At 42.0% G+C, this 17,316-nt stretch overlaps 1 pseudogene; it reads left to right on the top strand.

The window, feature by feature from the left end:
- The first annotated feature begins 378 nt into the window (after positions 1-378).
- Positions 379-1,030, top strand: LOC147451231 (uncharacterized; annotated as a pseudogene).
- The last annotated feature ends 16,286 nt before the right edge of the window (positions 1,031-17,316 follow it).

Genomic DNA, 17,316 nt, shown 5'->3' with positions numbered 1-17,316 from the left:
CGTGAGCGTAAGCAGGTAGAGCGGGTGATGTTGCAGCTCGCCATGGCCTTGTGTCGATTCAGCTCTCCTCTCCCTCTCCTCTTTTGAAAGAGCCCGCCACTTATGAGCCTTTGTCCCTGCTTGCGATTGCCAAGGTCCCTACTCAAGATTGCCAAGGTGCATTCATTGTGGAGAATCAACATCTCTCCACAGCCACCGAGAGTTGAGATCTTCAATTGTAAACCCGGGCAAGTTAGGATATTGCAATGCAAAAAATGGAGACATTTGATGCTATCAGTAGGGCAGAGAATCTTTCTTGCCATGGCTTCATGATTGGATAGTTGGGGAGAGGTGGAAAAGTCTTTGTAAACCTGGGCAAGACGGGGAATAAGGGCGACAATGGAAGGGATGGCTTGTCATTGGGATTTGAATGAACTCCCAACCGTTGAGCAACAGCCACAGTGGATAGACTCTTCAAACCAAATGCTTGGGCGACAAGGTCCTTGATATGTATCAAATTTATAGCACCTCTGATAAGGAGATGGATGGGCGAGACTCTAGTGATAGCCACGAAATGCAAGATTTGTTTGAAATGGCTCAACAACCATGCCTAGATGCTTTTGCCTTTACATCTAATCGGTATTTTGCCTTTGATAGACAAGCATACAGCTTGATGATTGCTTCCATACAAAAAGAGCAAGGATCAACCATAGATTCTCTCAAAGCAGTGGACAAACGGGGCCTCTTGGACTTGAGAAAATGGGGAAGAATCCAAGCATCATTACACATGGCCGCCGATGAAGAAGGTGATATGTATCTTGTCAATAGCACTGGAAAGAGGATTCCATGCATAGAAGATTGGGAAAGGATTGTGTTTTCATGCCACACAAGTGAACATCTTGATTGGACCGCAACCAGGACAGCTATCGCAGAAACATGGTGCACCAACATTAGGATGCATGGTATTTCACTTGAATTTGGAAAGGAGGTCCTTGACCTTTGCTCTTGTGGTACAGTTTCAGCTTTGGAGGATGGACAGAGGCAGACGTGAGACGTGACACAATGCCCGGGTTTACATGACAGGGGTGAGAGTGCTAGCAAGAGTGACTAGCAAGAGTGACGTGTGTATTGAGCAGCACACAGTGGGCTTTGCTGATGTTCAAAAAAAAAAGATAATGTAGTTGTCAACCACAAAGCTAGATTGGTTAGACTAAATTAGGCAGTACAACCAGAATGGAAATTTGTGTGCCATTAATGGGGTGACGCGCGAAGAAACGGAAGGGAGCGTCGGCAACTCTGCACATCCAAGAAGTGTGGATGCCCCTTCATGGTTTCTGTGGTTTTGCCAAGACATGACATAGAGAAGGTCACCATACGGGTATTTGGAGGTCACAAAGGACATGTTCCACGGTGGCGGAGTGACCTATATCACCTTCCTGTGCATCCTATGGTGAAGAAGTGATGCATGGATGATTTGTTTGATGCCGGTACATGTCACCATGTTGCAAGGATGAGTGTATCTAAAGAAGCCGTCCACATCAACATGGCATCTCTTGTAGAGCAAGTATCCTATAGATTCTTCATGATTCCAAAGGAAATCCAGATGATGTCCTACAAATTGCGCGTCAAAGGTAGTGACCTTTCTGTGGTTTTTCTTTTTGTGAACTGAAATGCATCTGGTTTACACTTCACCGGGTTTATGTGTTGCCTGCCTCAGTTTATACTTACCTATGTTAACCATATTCATTACTGTAGGAAGGCTTGGAAGTGACGACTGGTCATCAATGTACAGGGAGGCTCTTAAGTTGAAAGAGCAGAACTAGGTGCTACACTGTCAGCCCTACAACTCTGATGCACTTGAGGAGACAGACTGGTCCTTCATTCTAGTTATCTTTGCATGTGTATGCGTTTCTCAAGCAATAGTTCCTGGGCAATAGACTCAACCTTCAAGACAAATGTATTTGGCATGCCACTGTATGCAGCAGTGGTACCAAATCAGCATGGTGTTGGCGTACATGTGTGGTTCATGCTATGCACATATGATGTAGGAACTAGCCAAGAAAAAGTCGCCTTGAAGGTTCGTTTGAAACTAGTTTTTCAAAGAATGAACAACATCCGCCCAAAGGCGTTGGTGATTGATAAGTGCATCAATTCACTACAAGCGATCAAGAAAGTGGTTGATGTTGATCCATTTTGCTGGGAAGTGGGTGAAAATGGTAGTATCACCCAAGTTGCATGCATTGTGCTAGTATGCTGGTTCCACACAAAGAAGGCTTGGGTGGAGCATTTACTGCCATAGGTGCGACCAAAGGCTTGCTTATGTTTCTTTGCCTCTCCATTTTCCATGCTTATGATTGCCCCCCCCTCCTCACGTGTTCTTGCAGGTCCCCAAAGAAATGAAGGACCATGTGTATGGTGCAATGGAGAGTATTATGCAATGCCCAACGGAGGAAGAGTTCGACTCGAAGTACAAAGAACTCCTTCGGGAATGCTCGGAGCATGATAACATTCTAAGATACATTAGCAATGGATGGACTGCAAAGACATACACTTGGCATCGATTGTGGCCAAAGTTTGGCCGACTCTTCCCTCATGGGCACGTTGACACCAGGAACTTGGTGGAGAGACTTTCGCAGTACATAAAGTACACCTTGTTGGATGCACGGATCAATCGATCAGCTTTGGACTTGTTGCATGCCCTTATTGGTGTTTCAATCACAGGGACGCGGATGGGTGGTACTGCTATGGAGTTCTTCAGACAAAAACAGGAGATCGATAATGCCTCTCTGTTTTTTGTATGCCACGGTCTATCTTTTGCCATTGACTGGGTTTACATTTGGAGTATTAGTGTCTTTATACTGCAATCTAAGCAAATGTGTCCTTTTTTGTACTTGCCTTGGTTTACATTCCGAGTAACTGCGTCTTTATATTTTGTGTCTTTGGTTTACGTCCTTGCCTAGGTTTACACTCTGAGTAGCTGTATCTTTATATTGCATTCTGAGCAACTATGTCCTTGGTTTAGTTCCTTGATTGGGTTTACACTCTAAGTGACTGTATTTTTATCCTGCATTCTGGATAACTGTGTCTTTGGTTTAGGTCAATAGCCTGGGTTTACATTCTGAGTAACTGTATCTTTATATTGCATGATGAATAACTGTGTCCCTGGTTTAGTTCCTTGATTGGGTTTACACTCTGAGTAACCGTATTTTTATCCTGCATTCTAGGTAACTTTGTCTTTGGTTTATGTCCTTGCCTGGGTTTACAGTCTGAGTAACTGAGTCTTTATACTACCTTTCCTTTTGCAGTTGACTCAGGTAAACACAACATGTATGGGAATGACAAGGGGCAAACAAAACGCTTGTCGGGTGGAGAAAAAATTCTTTGTAGATATGTTAGTGACCCATCAACAATTGAAGTGATTGAGGAAGCGGCCCTCCTTTTCAAGGTGTTGAGTATGTCATGCCACGAGATCTGGTATCATGTCATCTTGCAATCCTTTTATTGTGATTGTGTAGATTGGGCAAGCATGTGCAAGCACCTATATGGCATGCGACTAGTAGTAAGAGACTTCTTTCCTCATACGTGCCATATTCTCCCAATCGTTGACACGGCTAGAGAAATGGCGAGGAGAATACACAAGAGGACATTGGCTCCATAATTGAAGGGCTCGATGAGCCTCCCAATGACGTGGTCATCCAACGGTCCCTTTCGTCGCATATCCTCAACCAATGCATTGAAGATTTGAAGAGTAAGTTAAATGAGATTGAAAGACGTATCCCATCTTCTGATGAGGTGCAGGTACAATCATTGATAGGGCAGGTATGATCGGCTTATTCATGTCTTTCAAATGAAAGGGCTCCCAAGCAGATTGAATTGCCACAAAAGGGAAGCATTTCACAAATCCAGGGGCATGTGATAGCCACCTGACTCGGGCATGGAAAACGGAGAGTTGTAAATGATGAGACAATCACAATGGTGCCCATTCAACCCTTGAGAGTAATGAGCAAGCTTTGGAAGAAACATCAAAGGGGCCAAAAGTGAGTGCGCTTTGCAAAGAGAAATCGACTGTATTGCCATCATTGTTGCACCAAGACCTTCTTGATGGATCAAAGTGTGGAGTTATGCCAAGCATACCAAGCGATATTTCCACTCACTTCACGACATGGGGCACGAGTTACACGTGATGCTTTTAATTGGTCGGAGAGTAGTCTTGTATGAGGACTCCAACTCTCATGAATGCCTCATTGCATCAATGCCATGTGGCTCACACGAGGACGAAGAGCGTACTTTCACACTGATTTTGGCCACTGGACATAGCATTGAGAATGTGTGGGCATCAAAGCATCACATTGTACTTTTGTGAAAAACTCTTTCTCAAGTTTCACTCTCTGCTTTTATCTAAATATTGGGATTTAAGTTTTTTGTAAATTTTTGTAAATGTTTAAACAAAAATTGTAAATTTTTGAAACCAAAAGATGCAATGTTACCCGTGTGTAGACTAAAAACTTGTTTTTTTGCCTAAACTTTCCCTTTTGTGTGGACAATTGTACATATGTCAACAAAGAGAGAGAGAGAGAGAGAGAGAGAGAGAGAGAGAGAGAGAGAGAGAGTTTATCCTAATGAGGCTTTGTGTCACTGGGTTTATATCTTTTGTATTGAAATACGAACTGGTTTGCTCATGCCCAGGTTTATGTCTAGCCTGCCTAGGCCTAGGTTTATACCCTCGACAAAAATGGGCATGCTTCGGAAGAAGCATCAAAGGGGCAATAGGTTGTTGGCGGACCAAGAGTGCGGAGTCGTGCCAAACGTGTCAAGCACTATTGACACTAGCTTCAAGACAAGGAGCACGAGTCCATGTAAATCAGTCCAAGTTTTACTCTATGCTTCTCTCTAAGAATTAGATTTCTTGTGTTTAGGTGTTTTGTTTCGTCAGACAACTCCAATTTTCTAAAATTGAGAGATGTAAAGTTTCTTCAAGTTTACATGAACCAATGTTTCCGCTAGAACCTTTTCTTTCGTGAAGGCATTTCTACATGTGCTGAGTGAGAGAGAGAGAGAGAGAGAGAGAGAGAGAGAGAGAGAGAGAGAGAGAGAGAGAGAGAGAGAAAGTGTGCCAAAGAATTCAAATATGGCCAATTCACCTTTTGTCTTATAAGACTCCCTTTTTCTTTATTATGCACAAAAATGAAGTAGTATGCATAGTTAGATCAAGTTTGCGGAGACGACGTCTCCCGAACACCAAGTAGAGCTTGTCAATCTACTATGGAAGACTGATAGGACTAATGTGCAGACATGCTTGCGGCAGCTTAGGCTCTCAAGCGCCAAATGGACTAGTCATCCATTGTGGAACGATGTCGTAGGGTAACATAGGGATCCTCTGCCCGCTAAGAAAAGGACTAATGAATATGCTTTATCTTCTCTACCCCATAGTCGAGGACGACTATGATTTCAAGAGAGAGGTAATGTCATAAAAATCAATATCTAATTCTCCTAAATGATTTTCTCTTGTTAAACTGATCATTTAATATGGGGAAGTATTAGGGGAGAAAAAGCTAGAAATTGGTTAAGCTAGCAGACCGGCCATAGCAGGGATCCAAAGGGGGGGCCATGTGTAAAAGAGCCATGTGCAACAATGGGCATAAAAGACCCTAAGGTTCAGCTCATTAAGACTTCCAAAATGCTAAGGTTCCCAAATTTAAAGGTTGTGTCCAAAGGTTAAACATTGGGGGAATTGGATGCTTTGTGTGTGTCCCAAAAGTCTTTATCAATCCCTACATAGGAGGGGGTGAGCCTTGCAAGTAGGGGATGAGAGAGAAACACACACACACACACACACACACACACACACACATACACACACACACACACAAGCTCCCTTTACACAAAGGGACACATGTCAGCTCCCTAGCCCATATGCCCACAAGGTGTACCCAATTCCTATTGGATGGCCTTGGAGGTGGACCAATGAGAATTAAGCTAGAGTAAATCTAGTTTAATTAATTTAGAAACACTTAATAAAAGAACCAATAAGAATTAAGCTCTCTAGAAGACTATTGGACAGTCTCCCAAGGGGACCAATGAGCATTCAACAACCCAATGGCTTGCCTGATTCCTATTGGTCAGGAGGCAAAGAGGCCCAATGAGAGTTTAGTTGAATTAAATAAACACCTAAATCTCTCACAAAAGGGGAAAGGGGGACACATGTCAGAAGGCTATCACTTATGCTGCTTAATTACCATTGGCTAAGCCTAGGGAGGTCCAATAGGATGCTAGCAAGAGCAAATAGCAAGAGGGGTCGACCAAGAGAGAGGAGGGGCTGATTTTTCAAAGGAATTATCACACACACACACACACACACACACACAAGCTCATGTGTGGATTAAGAAGACTCTCTCTCCTTCTCAAGCTTTAATGTAAAGCTTATCACCTACTCCAAGCTTGTGAGAAGGAAGGCCTACACTAACAACTCTTGGCTTTGTGATGCAAATCCAACCAAGAGCCAAGCTTCAATGCATGCTCATCTCCTCTACCATGCTAATTACTAAGCTAAGCTATGCTAATATGAGTGATTATGTGAGGAGATCTACATCTTTATCGTAATAATACTCCTTCTTCCTCTCAATCTACTCTCATACCCCGCTAGCTCTTACCATCTTCGAAGGTGTGTGAGGTCTTGGGTCTGAGACCGTGAGGGAATTGATGTTGTGTTTGATAAGTGTTTTTCTTAGTGCATGAAGTTTTCATCTTCATTGCACTAGCTAGTATTGGAGGAACACAAGAAATTGTATTGTAAAATGTCTCTCTTGATGGGAGAAACCATAATACAAAGCCTTTTGGAGGGGGGACCGGCTCCATGCAAATCCGGTCCTCAATTGTTGTCAATTGCTTAATTTCTCTCTCTTTTGAAGTATTGTTCATGCTATCTAACTAGGTGTTATACTTTTTGTTGCTCTCTCCACCCAAGCACTCTTGTTATTCTCATTAGGAATCTATTCTAATGAAATGCTCACTATGTCCATGCTATTTTCCGCTACACACAAGTTACTAAACCATTAAATGTTACAAAATTAATGATTGAGGTCTTGATCAAGTCTTTTCCATTTTATGTGCTTGCTCGATTTCTTGTGCGCTCGGAAATACTTGCTTGAGGATTGGGATTCCTCACATTATATTATCCAAAAACTTATTTTTTTTTATACAAAAAATGGACTTTTATACCTTTTAGCCAATGCTAGTACAAGATTTGGACTTAACAAGTTTTCCATTAAAAAATGATATGAAATTACAATTGTTGGGCTCAAAACGTAGGAGCGTTGTTAGCTTGGTGATAACATTCTCCTCTTCCTAAACTGGGTCATCCGTGACACAACTACTTGATGGCAAGGTAGTGGGATGGTTTTTGTGCTTTGTGATACTTGTGCAGTGCCTCTTCAAACTGTTGGATGTAATATGAGGGTAGGAACATAAGTCTTTCATAGATGCCATAGATGACTTCATCTGATCGTTGGTTTGATAGGTCATAGCAGAGTCCTTGATTTCCTTCAAGAAAAGACATCCAAGGTGCATCCGACTATTCAACTCAATGGAAAGTTTTCATACATGTTAGGATCATCTTTGTTATCTTTATACACATTATGCATGCTAAATTTGGTATTTTTGGAAGATCTCTATTGCCTCTATTGATGTCTTAATGACATACTCTTATGTAGTCTTTCCTAACAGTAAAGATAACATAAGATATCCTTTCTTGAGGACTGTCTAGTGACTACCTATACTTTTGACTCGTGGCATTGGGCAGATAGTAGGATCCTTTTTTATTTTTGGAGGGGTTTGTGTATAAAGTATTCAATATCTAGGGTGCCTCTCGAACCAAATTTTCCACCACACTAGATGCCGCTCTTCTCCATTGGTTGCTTGATCTTTGAGGAGTCTTTCTTTGACATTGATTACTTCATGTTTAATCAAAGGATAAGTCAGTGGTGATTGTTGATGCCAAGTGTCTATGATTTTCTTTTATGTGAGTTGAGCCACATTTTTTGAATGAAAGATGCAGTCTTCACACACCATAACTTCTTTCCAAATATCCCCTGCCTCTTGTAAGATGTATACCTTTAGAGTTTTTTTAGCTTCCACTATGAAGCTATGAAGTGGCCCTGGTGTATCTCCTTTATGCTCAATCAAGGAAATATCTAGAAGGGATCTGGTTCCCTCTATTTCATCTATGCAATATAAAAAATACAACGCCTCATTCCCTTTGGTGCCCTGTTCATATATTTCCTCCTCCCAGTTGCTGTTTGCTTGCCATTAATTTGTTCTTGGGATTTTTGTAAATCTTGTTGGAGATGTGCTATCTGCTTCCGGTATTCCTCTTATTTATGCATGAAGCTCAAGGAGAATTATATTCTTTGGATTTGTTCTAGCTTTAGCTCAATCTACAGGCCTTTGTTTTTCTTTTCTAAAGCTTGATTTGCCAAGTATGACCCTTAAAAGAGTAAGTACAACCGGGTTAGTTTGTAGATTTTCTAGAAGCTCATTTTTGTCCTTGAATCTTGACTCTGCGTGGGTTATTTGGAGTTAGCCACATCAAGTTGCATCAGTAGCCATTGGAAATTGGTGTTTTCATCCATCACAATGGTACTTTGATCTTTAATTTTTTGTTCCTGCTCTTCACTTATAGTGGATAGTTGCTCCATCGTTATTGATATATCTATCATTTCTTCTAACTGCTTGCAATTGGCCTCTTGTAGGATTTCTATTTTGGCATGGGATTGGTCATGCAGTAGCCCTATTGTACTCTTCCGAAAAGGCATCAGTCAACTCCATATGGGTGGTCAGGTAATGATGTGTACTCTTGATCTCATGAATTTTTCATTGGTGAGAGTACACTTCATTCTTCATTTTTTCTATGATATGATGATCAAATGTTGTGTATTCTATCTCTACAATGGGAGCCATCTATGAGGTGTTAGCTTCTTTGTCTGGGTTCAACTTCCTCTTTTTTCTCCTCTTTCTCATCTTTAGCCTCATCTGCAGCTTCATCCGTACCTTGGCCTATCAAAAGAGCCTTGGGTACTTTTAGCAATGTCTTTTGAGGGTTGATCTATAAAGTCATGTTCCTGTGCCCCTTGGTCCTCTTCATTTTCCTTGTCTTTGTCTTTTGAAGGTTCCATGAGTTTCCTTTTGGATCGTATTTGCAAGAGACTGAGCCACTCTGACCTCTTCTTCTTTAGCCTCCACATTCTTGACTCTTGGTATGAGCCATGCATTCTCATCAAGTGTGGATGGGAGATTCTATGCCATGCCCACAACATGGTAGGCTATCCTTGTTAAGTTTTAGGGGCTCCAAGATTGGAGACTTTGCTGCTCTATTTGGTACTCTTCAAAGCATTGATCACATATGATGCATGATCTCTAGGCAATGGTATCTTTGACTTCAGTGTGTCATAGTGAAAACAGATGATGCCACTCCATGATTGGGTGTAGTGTACCTTGGCGACCGCTTAGCTGATAAATGAAAATGCTAGTGGTATAGCTTGGTAGGGCCTTTAGTTGGCTTTTGTATCATATTTGCAAAGGTAGAAGACGCAATTGATCTTTGTGAATACACCTATTCTTTTATTTCCTTTGACCTATTGACATACGTTCAATAGGTAGATTTAGAGGCTCTACCACTATGTCTTTGGTGATATTCACTTTGGTGGCCTGCCTAGTTGAGTCCATGATGTAGATTGTGTTGTCTTCTTGGATGTTTTTGAGAAGTTCATATGATCTTGGGAGTTCCACTCTACAGGGATCCATCTCATTGAATGGGAGAAATCCCAATCTAAGATTTGCTTCTCTACTTTTTGATTCTTTATCCACATCATAAATCTCTTTGAATAGAAATTGCAATTCTACTACCTAGTTACCTTTAAGGAAGCAATTTCTACTGCCAAGTTGGGGTCATATTTTGAGAAGAAGGCTTCTGAAAATGGAAAACTATGGGAGGGAGTGCTTTGGGAGTCCAAATTATTTCAAACTTGATGTATGGGCTTGTGATAACATGATTAAGCTATAGGCAACAAGAATTTGTGAAAAAGAATCCAATTTGGCACACGAGATAATAAGCATGATTATTATCTCCTTACTTTTTTTGCAACTTTTTTGCAAGGTTGGCTTGATATAATGTTGGATCATAATGTAACAAAGCCCTAAATGTGGTTTTGTTGGTGGTCCCATTATGCCAAATTTTGGAAAGTAGTTCAATTCTAGTGCGTTTTTTAGTGTGGTAACAAAATGAAAATGGCTTTTTGCACTTTTTCTTAGCGGGGTCAATATGACATGCATAAGCAAGTTGTGGTAGGGTTGTGACAAAATGGATCTTTTTTTAAAATATAGATAATAATCATGATTATTATTTAGGCTTAAAATCTTTGAAAAACATAATTTTCAAGTTATAAACGTGTTCAATATGCCTAGTACATAAAATTTAGCTCATCAAGTGACTCTCTCCGCTTTGCTCTTTAATCTTGGTAGTTTTGCCCCTGAGTCTTGATGGTGGTCACTTTTCTCACTCTGGAGTATCTGATCTCGTTCCCTAGGTTGCATGGATATGCTCTGCTAGTTTTGGATCACTTTGGAGTTGTAGGTAAAAGTGATGCTTTTCTATGTCATTTTCTAATGCCATAGGCATTACTTGATGTTCCCCCATGATCCCCGTAAGTTACATTGTCTATAATGTCTATGTAAAATCTTCCCTTAAAGTTAGAACTCAATTTTGACACCGTGAAAATAGAGATTATTATCTATAAACCCCCCTGGACCCCAGTCAAATGGTCATTGGATCTTGTGGAAATGTTCTGTTGGTCTATATTGCGGCCCCTTTCATGTTCGGTTCACTTTGGTGTACTGGGCCAATCGCTATGGTCAATTTTGCATCCACCTACCCTGCAGAGGCCCTACTGAGCTAGGGCTTTTCAGGGCTACCCACTTTTCCAACTTATGATAAGAATTCGTGAGAAAAAAAAATCATTAGTAAGTTAGGAACTCACTCCTCATGTCTTGTGAAAAATTGTGTACCGTTGGGCCCACTAGAAGCTCAAAATCGCGCATAGAAATGTCTTTGGAGCTCTCTATGCCAAGAGTGACAAGCGAAAATGAAACTCTAATTGGCCTACCTAGTACATACATAATTGGGCTCCACCTCTCAATTTCTCTCATACCTCCTAGTTAGTATCAGTATAGCTTGAATCATACTTTTCTTCCAAAAATTTCTTCGTTTACACAAATAGGTATTGTGGGCCTAATTTAGACCTCCCATCACTGTCATCAGAATTGAACCAGATTTGACATGCTAGTTTTAAAAAACTTTTTGATCCCCACCATACCTTTTTTTGTCAATCTGAGCATGTTTGTTATGTTTTCTTTAATTTTGATATTTTTTAAAAAATTGAAAAGAAAATTACAAATTCAAAAAAATCAAGTCAAAAATTATCAAAACACATGTAAATACCATATTTGGCCATATTTTTTTATGGTTGCTCCATTTTGGTTACTTTTTAGCCAAAAAACACACAAAACAAACACAAATTGCAGATTTTTTGACTTTTTTCTTGATATATACACTATGTACACACACTTAGGGGTTATCATATTGCATGTTCCCCATTATTTGTATTTAGAAGACCATTTCAAGCGGATTTTACAAAAAATCACATGTTAACATATAAACACTTGATTAATTCTTTAAACATTGCTCTTTTTTTAGTGGTTTTCACATGTAGTTGCATCCGCATTTAAAAAATGCCTCCTCCCCTCTAGTTGGAGTCCTCCAGGACAATAGTGAGTAGTCCAAATAGTGTTGTGCATAAGCTAAAAGATTGTGTCTATGCATAACATGAATTGGCTCTACCATGCTTGTGATGTCAATGCATTGTGAAACACTATGCGGTGCAAGAGGAGGTTCTTGAGCGGAATGCTCAAGGGTTTTTGATGTCATGGTTTTTTGTTTGTTGCTTCTCTTAAATAGACAATCTTGTAGCAATTGAGGCACGTCCTTTGATTGTCAATCACAAACGACAATATGAATCCTATCGATGAATCGATTGAGAGATTGGTTGTTGGTTGGATTGTTGAATTTGTGGTGGTCGAAGCTTCGACACCCACTTATAAGTTGACTAGATTGGTGTCTTTACCTTAGATTCTTTGCTTGCAAACCCATGTGGTCTTAGGTGGTTGCACTCTCTACTTGCTTCTTGGTTGGTGAGTCTAGTATGTAGTGCGGTCACGATTTGAATAGATCTTGGGCACCCAAATCTGTTTAGGGTCTGACGTTGGCACCCAATATTGCCTGGTTCCTTTCATATCTATTTGATGATGAGCTGGTATCGAAAGGTCTTGCTCCGAGTGTTTTAAAATGCTACTCCAAAACCACGAAACGCTAAGGTAGGAAAATCTCCTTCTTCAATAAGTGCAACTCATCTTCCACCAAGCTCTAATACCATGACAACATCAATGATGTGGCAGCATAGAGCAATGGGAGAAAATGAGAGAGAGAGAGAGACACACACACACACACACACACACACACACACACACACACAGAGAGAGAGAGAGAGAGAGAGAGAGAGAGAGAGAGAGAGAGAGAGAGAGAGAGAGAGAGAGAGAGAGAGAGAGAGTTGTCGAACCAACCAGCTAGGCAATGAATTAATGATTGAGTACAATGGGGGTCACGGTGCACTTATATATTATCCTCAAGCCTTAAATAACCCCCACAACAGATTGCCCTATCCAAAAACATGTCAAATAAGTAAAATTAATACCTCTAGACAATTAATTAACTAGGAACACATTGGACTATTCACTTGAGATGTTTAAAGCTTTTTTAAATAGAAAATTTCACATTATGCGAGAGGTATATGCAGAGGGTGCAGAAATTGAAGCCGAGCTAGCCACGGGGCAAACTCAGAAAGTGGTACCGCTCATTGGTGCTCTTCTAGTGACTATCCAATATTATCATGGGAAAGCCTATTTCCACACTATGAAGCTAGGCAATTGTGACGTTCTCTTGGGCATGACTTGGCACAACAAGAATGATGCGACTCTCCACATCCAAAACCGAACCATTACCTTTATGCAGAAGGACACTCCTCAAAGTTCAAGTGTCAGAACAAAAACCTCGATGAATTTTCCAGTTGTTTTGTAATTAGATACTTTTGAACTTTGTTTGAGCAAGTATTGTTTGAAATGAATGGTATCTATTTTAAACCTATTTTGGTGCCGATTTGAACCGTCTGACTTCGTTTTAAAACTGGTTTCATTGATTGGTGATTTTACTCCCGGGTGTAGTGAGAAATGTTATTTTTGAACCTTGGAACGACACAAACGGGATGCGTAGGGAGCAGTTTGTTATATGCTTGAAAACCTCAGAGAGGCACAGATTAGATGTCTGGGGGTTTCGTCGTATGTTGGAAAACCTCCGAACGACGCAGGCGAGATGTCTGAGGAGCGTTTGGTCGTATGTCCAAGCGACACAGGCTACGGTCTGGGGAGCGTTTGGTTGTACCATCCTCTGAACTCATGGCCCATACCTTTTTAGGTTATTTGCAAGGGGAGTGATGAGGTAGTAGCATTATATCGTAGACCGTCTCTCTTGGGAGGTATTCATTGAGTAGCATTATATCGTAGACCGTCTCTCTTGGGAGAGTGCTCAACGACGTTGTTCATTGTGTTTTGTAACATTCATATGTGAGCATTTGTGTTGCACTGTGATGTGCCAACCGTTGAATATTTCCTTATTGGATCAGATCCCTCTGGGAAGCCAATGACCCAAAAAATTAAGAGCTCTGATCTAGAATGAGACTCCTTATTGGATGAGATTCTTATGGGAAGCCAACGACCAAGGAAACCAAGAGCTCCAATCTAGAATTTGTCCCTCGGAATGACCCTCGATTTTTTTTTTAGAGCCACTTGAGTTTGTGCAGATATGCTGTAATTGCGGACGATCAGTTTCTTTCAAGAAGGGGAGATGTCACAAACTGCTGACGTGTCAAGCCACTAAAGAACGGAGCCTTGCAAATCGCGATCGAGGGGCCTAAACCCTAAGTAAAAGTCCTACCAACTTATGGGACCCCGTCTGATGGGGCCCAGAGGACCTAAAGATTTAAGCGGGACCAACACACACACACACACACATAAAGCAAATTCAGATGATGATGTAGTAGCCAATACGGATTTCCACGTTCAGCGTTTACAGGTGCTGAGGTGGCAACCAATAAGGATTTTTGCGAATTGCGCTGCTGATGTGACAGATGTAGGATTTTCGTAATTCATGCCAACAACTTTTTCTTGAAAAAAGATGAGATGCTTGGGTAAATAGGAAGCTTGACATGTACTTCATTTGGGCCTCCAAGATGTGTGTGGACGATGGGCGGTGTTGAAGTAAATGTCCCCTGTACAATCTTCAACCTGTCCTGCAAACCTCGCAATGTCGCATACAAAGCCTTCACATTGCACAAAGTAATGTGCAAGACGCTTGCAGCAGTCCCATCAGGTGACGTATGCTGCTTCACTTTCCATGCTATGGCCTTGGCTGCATTTGTGTCATTCAAGCCAAGGGGCCTAAACCCTAAGTAAAAGTCCTACCAACTTATGGGACTCCGTTTGATGGGCCCAGAGGACCTAAAGATTAAAGCGGACCAAAACACACACACACACACACACACACACACACACACACACACAAAGCAAATTCAGATGATGATGCGACAGCCAATACGGATTTCCACGTTCTGCGTTGACAGGTGCTGAGGTGGCAAACAATAAGGATTTTTGCGAATCACGCTGCTGATGTGATAGGTGTACGGATTTTCGTAATTCGTGCCGACAACTTTTTCTTGAAAAAAGATGAGATGCTTGAGTAAATAGGAAGCTTGACATGTACTTCATTTGGGGGCGTTGTTGAAGTAAATGTCCCCTGTACAATCTTCAACCTGTCCCTACAAACCTCGCAATGTCGCATACAAAGCCTTCACATTGCACAAAGTAATGTGCAAGACGCTCTGCAGCAGTCCCATCAGGTGACGTTCGTCGCTGCTTCACTTTCCATGCTATGGGCCTTGGCTGCAGTTGTGTCATTCAAGCCAACTGCATAAGCACATTGCAAAAGCATGTCGTTCAGGTCAATATGCATAGGAAGTCCTGCCTTGACAATCTTCATGTTAGCCTAACATATTCCTCATCATGTCTTAACATGTCCTCATACTTGGCTTGCCAATCCTCAAATCCTTCGGTGGTTTCAAAGCACTTCCTATTGTTTGGGGCATTCACATCCTAGTCGGCATCAAGGACCTTGCTTGGCATGCAATTGAGACTGTGGGAGCTCTTTAAGTTATTCAGAAGTAGAAAACGATTGCCCATGCCTTTCCCTACAAGCTCTGTCGAACATTTGGTCAAGCTTTCCATCTTCTTGAGGTTGTGGGCGGCACATACACCGTGGCTCGTAAAGTCTTCCACCATTGGCAGAAGTCACTCTCCTCTTTGCAATTTTCCGCAGCGGAATTGGTGAACGTAGACTAGAACGTGGAAAACAACGAGAGAGAGAGAGACTTGAGAAAATGATACCACAGGGTTGGCCACCCACCGGTGAACGTATACTAGAATGTGGATATCAACGACAGAGAAGACTTTGAGAAAATGATACCCACTGCCCTCCACACTAAGTCCCACGGGGCCTTAATGACAAGTAGGCCGTCACACTGTGGATCTCGAGGCAAACGAAGGGGCCAACAAATGGTGGGGGCTCTGACGAGTTAAGGGGCCAACAAATGGTGATGTCACCTGCATTTTGAAACTGTGACCCTCCTATGTGACCCTCCTATTGGTAGTCTTATGGCCTAATCACCCATCTGTCTGGATTTGGTTGTTTAATGCAAAAAACCACAAAATTATGTTCTTAATCATGGCAAGCAAAAGTAAAGTTGGTCAACAAATGTAAACTTGGACATACTCGTATAAGTATTGCTGCATTTCGAGATTTAAGCCCACGTTGCATGTCATAGATTCCACCGCTTAGTCTTCATTCAAGACCCCATGGGAGTTCGTCTTACAGCAATCACTGTTTTGAGCCTTTATATTTATGTCAACAATAAAAAATATTCATTTACCATGAATGTAGCCAAGACTAACGCTTGCTTTAAGGATGAATGTCTCACTTACCTAAGAGTTACGACCAATTGTGATTTGCTCTACTCTAAAGCACATCCTTAATTTTCTATCAAGATTCCCTCAACCCCCCTCTCCATCCTCCCCCGCTTGTAGGGTGTGCCTCTCTCTCTCTCTCTCTCTCTCTCTCTCTCTCTCTCTCTCTCTCTCTCTCTCCTGCCCGTCCCCCTAGGTGCAAGGGGTAGCCCTGCGAGGGAGGCGTTAAGCCCAGCCCGCCCAACTCCTTTCACCAGGTCAACGCATTGTTGCGTGCCAAGCTCCTCACCACGCTTCCAAAGAACATGTTCTTTGCTTGCCCTGTTGCATGCCAGGCTCCTCACCACGCTACCTTTGTTGCTTGCATCGAACAGCTTGTTCAAAGCCTCTTGCTCACCTTTGCTGTGACATCAAGCCATAGCCTACCGGCCACCACATTGTGTGGGCATTAATCTACCGGCCATAGACTTTGCCCTCTCAGCCATCATCATTGGAGAGCCATGGAAAAACTCAACACTACGAAGACCTCCGCAAGAATGCGACCGAGTTTCGTTGCCACATTGTAGCAACCCCAAGCAAACATGATCGCATCAAGCACCTACAACCTCGATCGGGTCATGGAGGAAAATAGAGACCTCAAAGCTCGCCTTAGCAAGCTCGGAACTCGATTTGACTCTATGGTTGATCTCACGACTGACAAGGTTAGGAAGTCAAAGCAAAGACTACCCAAGCCCATTCGGCAACGCTTGCTGTTGGAATTAGGGTTGCACGAAAACACACACAGCTTGGAGAAGACGTAGGAAGCTCAAGGCACACAACAGAGAGTGTATACGTTAGTGTGCAATGGAAAGATAAGTTAGCCCTAGCGTGATGGACGTATATACAATGCACGGGGGAAAAAACCTCCTAGAGTGGGAAAAAATGCCCTAACGGTCCTAAATGTGTTCACAAACATCACTACCACATGTATATGGTAACAAATCCCCCCCGGAGTGATGCGGTGAACAAGAGTTGGCACATAGAGTGAAGGGAAATGCCATGCCCAAAGGACATGATCAGTCCACAAAGGGGAGTAAGCCCAAAGCTTTGCGGAAAGCTTCAAACTTCTCACGAGACGATGCCTTTATGATAAGATCTGCAAGGTTGTCTTGTGTTGGCACA

Source organism: Adiantum capillus-veneris, chromosome 9 (assembly GCF_014529385.1).
Source record: "Adiantum capillus-veneris isolate H3 chromosome 9, ASM1452938v2, whole genome shotgun sequence".
NCBI classification, from domain to species: domain Eukaryota; kingdom Viridiplantae; phylum Streptophyta; class Polypodiopsida; order Polypodiales; family Pteridaceae; genus Adiantum; species Adiantum capillus-veneris.
Note: the sequence above shows the minus strand (reverse complement) of the source record. Positions and strands in the feature narration are given on the sequence as shown.